This window comes from Alosa sapidissima, chromosome 7 (genome assembly GCF_018492685.1).
Source record: "Alosa sapidissima isolate fAloSap1 chromosome 7, fAloSap1.pri, whole genome shotgun sequence".
In the NCBI taxonomy this organism is placed as follows: domain Eukaryota; kingdom Metazoa; phylum Chordata; class Actinopteri; order Clupeiformes; family Clupeidae; genus Alosa; species Alosa sapidissima.
The window spans coordinates 23,838,556-23,843,040 of record NC_055963.1 but is presented as its reverse complement, the minus strand read 5'-3'; positions in this window follow the sequence as shown (position 1 = coordinate 23,843,040).

Genomic DNA, 4,485 nt, shown 5'->3' with positions numbered 1-4,485 from the left:
GGTAACACTACGGCTCAGAGCAAAGGTGCATGGGTTTATAATGTGAATCATGACATCAGCAGATGAAGCCTCTGTCTCGGCATCCTGCATTTCATGTGCTTCACCCATGTTAGGGCCTCTCCTCTCTTCCTGTGTTCACCTACACTAATCTAAACGTTCAGTAAGATTGTTGTTGGACTCCCTGATGAAAGCTTGATGCTGAGATGCATCAGAGTGTTCTAAAATGTTTAAAATGACCAAGCCATGAAAATAAAGTTTTTTTTAACTATTTTGAGACAGAGAGTGCCTTGGAGCTCAAACGGACATGCTGCATTGATTGAAGATAATATGACGGTGACGGTGACGGTAACGGATGAGTAGCAACATCAGTGGCAACATCACCTGCCTTTATTCACAGGCTGGTGGGAGATGTGGAGTAAAGGGCCTCAAGGGCAGGTGCCCACAGTTTACCAGACTGACCACCTGGGGCCATGAAAGGGCTAGGCCTGTACCTGGGGCCATAAAGGCCTATACCTGGGGCCATGAAAGGGCTAGGCCTATACCTGGGGCCATAAAGGCCTATACCTGGGGCCATGAAAGGGCTAGGCCTATACCTGGGGCCATGAAAGGGCTAGGCCTATACCTGGGGCCATAAAGGCCTATACCTGGGGCCATGAAAGGGCTAGGCCTATACCTGGGGCCATAAAGGCCTATACCTGGGGCCATGAAAGGTCTAGGCCTATACCTGGGGCCATAAAGGCCTATACCTGGGGCCCTAAAGGCCTATACCTGGGGCCATGAAAGGGCTAGGCCTATACCTGGGGCCATAAAAGGGCTAGGCCTATACCTGGGGCCATGAAAGGTCTAGGCCTATACCTGGGGCCATGAAAGGTCTAGGCCTATACCTGGGACCATGAAAGGGCTAGGCCTATACCTGGGGCCATGAAAGGGCTAGGCATATACCTGGGGCCATGAAAGGGCTAGGCCTATACCTGCCATTCCCTCTCTCAGCATGCCTCTGTGCTAGTTTGCTGGAAAGAAATGACAGGCTGGCATGGGAAAAGGTTTCATTAGAATGACGTGTCCACTGCATAGCTCTGCCATTTTTGTCAGAGTCTTAACTACATGATTGAGAACACCCTAAGGTGGTGGATGTACTCAAATGAAAAACTAGATGTACCGCACAGCGGTACAAAATATGACCGCCGCTCAGTCCTGTACATCCTTTCCGCGAAAATAAATCCCACTAATCAATTTGTCTCCATCTTTTACTCCAGCCCACACTCTTGAAACGTTTGTGTATGCTTGTTTGGCATGCCTGTGTGTGTGTGTGTGCGGCTGCACAGAAAGTAGCCTACTGGCGCTGAAAAGGTGAATACTGTAGATTGTAGAATAGCCAAAGAAGTTGTAGCATTGTTATAAAACCTTTAAAATCTCTAAACAATCACAAGTAGGGCAGTTCATCACAGTTTTTGTGTATGTTGTAAATGTCTGAAACAACAGACTTAAATGGACCACTTTCTGCTACCATGCCTTTTAATTTAGACATTTAGGCATTTACACTTCATGTTGATGAACTACATCGTATTTAAAATGCTTATTCATCACGAGAAAGCCTTTATGCAATTACTGAATGTCTGTGTAGCTGAAAACGTACACTACAACCGGCTCCGTATCTGGAGCATCAGCACTTCTGGATTCGAAATAAAAAATAAAAAAAATTTAAAAAGAGCTTCGTTCAAAAACTCATCAGAAATTCAAAAATATGCACTTCAGAGAACAAAACTCAACAAACTGCCTTGAACCAGGACACAAGGGCAGGCAGGAGGTTCTGATTTGAGAGACAGATGCCTCATGCCTCATGCATTCCTCATGCATGTGTGTACTTTACAACGTAGTACACAGAAATCACCAGTCTTATTTTAAAGAGTAGAGCCCTGCCCAGTCCTTCTGGGTAAATTCAAAGGAAAAGCCATAGTTGTAAAAAGGAAACAAAAAGTGAATGGAAGTGAAAATGATATCAAGGACAGACAAATCTAAGTTTATATGTACGGATCACAGATAGGAAATGTTGTGAGATATAGAAGCAATAAAAGAAATACTGCATTGTAAAGTGTTTTAAAAAAATGTCAAGTGTACTTGCTTAACTGTAGTACAACGGTGACCGTGATTTGTTCAAGTAAGAGTTGTTCCTGGACCAACATTCTAATGACGGTCCTGGACCAACAACTCTTTAACCAATCACAGCCTTGTGATGTCTTCAATGTGAGCCTTCTGCTTCTCCCATTGCCATTTTGAAATTTCCCTCCAGAAACAACCAGTGGATCACCAACTTGTATCTCAATACAGGTAGGTCCTTGCATATTTGTGTGTAAATTAGCTGTAAAATAAAATAATTCTGAGTGGAATCTGAATGTATGCACCTTTGATTCTTTTTATTTTCGTTTTAGCTGACTTGGTTCCAGGCTAGGGACCATACATTTACTGTAATACATTAGCTTCCTAATAGGTAATTCAGTGGCTATGCATCTTTTAAATAACTTATTTCAAAGGGATACAGTAGTTGAATTAGCTTTGAAGCTCATTTAGCAATCTTGGTGCTGCATGCTATTATGTTAGGCTAGGCTAGGGAACATACATTTATGCTACCAAATTAGCTTGCTAATAGGTAGGTGCAGCATGCAACTATGTGAAGTGCCAAGCCGGTATTATGTTAGTTCACTGGCTAAGGACCACGCTTTTGGATTACTAATGTAGCTTGGTATTAGGCTAAAGCAGTAGCTTTTGTTTGTACATGGTCCTGGAGCGACGTTGTCATGTTGGTCTTGGACCACCATTAGAATGTTGTTCCAGGACCGACTTTACAATGTTGGTCCAGGACCAACATTGTCATGTTTGTCCAGGACCGTCATTACAATGTTGGTCCAGGACCCACATTGTCCTGTTTGTCCAGGACCATCATTACAATGTTGGTCCAGGACCGTCTACAATGTTGGTCCAGGACCCATATTGTCATGTTTGTCCAGGACCGTCTTTACAATGTTGGTCCAGGACCGACATTGTCATGTTTGTACAGGACCGTCATTACAATGTTGGTCCAGGACTGACTTTACAATGTTGTCTTTACAATGTTGGTCAGGGACCGTCTTTAGAATTTTAGTCCAGCACGGTTTTTACAATGTTAATCCTGGACCAACATCGCCATGTTGATCCCGGACCAACATTGTAAAGACGGTCCTGGACCAACATGGTGATGTCACTCCTGGAAGATGTACAACAAACAAAAGTCACTGCTTAGCCTATTACCAAGAAGAGACCCAATCGTTGATATAGCTTTGAAGCTCATTTAGCAATCTTGTTGCCATGGTAATTCATGCTAATGTTAGCTGCTAGGCTAGGTAAAATACATGTACAAAAAATAGCTTGCTAATAGGGAATACAGATCTGTCAGTTGTCGTTAGACAGATTTTTTTCTTGCTACATTTCTAAGAAACTTGCCATGTTTAAACCTTTATACAAAAAGCTGCAAAATATTTTTTCTGCTTTGTTTATTCCAGGTCCATCATAGGGAAGTTTGTCTAGGTCTATCACAGGGAAGTTGGTTCAGGTCCATCACATGGAAGTTGGTTCAGGTCCATCACAGGGAAGCTGGTCCAGGTCCATCACAGTGAAGCTGTTTCAGGTCCATCATAAGGAAGCTGGTCCAGGCCCATCACAGTGAAGCTGGTTCAGGCCCATCACAGTGAAGCCGGTCCAGGTCCATCACAGGGAAGTTGGTCCAGGTCCATCATAAGGAAGTTGACCCAGGTCCATCACAGTGAAGCTGGTCCAGGTCCATCGCAGGGATGTTGGTCCAGGCTGGCCCAGGTCCATCATAAGAAATAGCACTCTGCAGTCTGCACACACTCTGCTCTGGTCTGGACCCAAATGAATGGTCAATAGCCTTGTGCATTCATCTGTTTATACTATAATTTAAGGGGGTGGGACATTGAACAGCAGTTTAAGAAAGATAAGTTTAGTAGGAGATTGACTTTTGCCATGTTAAGATATGGAGACTGACGGAGTGTGGGTCGGTAAGAGTACTTATTTGGAAAAATATATTGAATTATATTTTAAGTGTCCAAATGATATATTTTTGTCATATTTGTCAATATATATTTTGTCAATATATATTTTTTGTATGTGGGTCAGTGACAGATAAGGGTTGGTAAGATGAGAAAATTAAAAATATGTTTAAACCTTTAAAACAAAACATGCCTGAGGTTTGCTAAAGTGTATACTTTGTATTTCTGTTGTATTCATATTATTTAATATGACGTGTATGCTATTTTTTAACAAAAAATAGAACTAACAGCCTGTTAAATTGTCAAATGGTGTAACCACAAAAATGACAAATATCTAATATTTCACACCTCCTAGAGTTCATGCAATTGCTCTCATGAAATTATTAGTTTATTTTGTAATATCCTATGAGAATATGTTTTATTATATTTATTTCTAAATTTA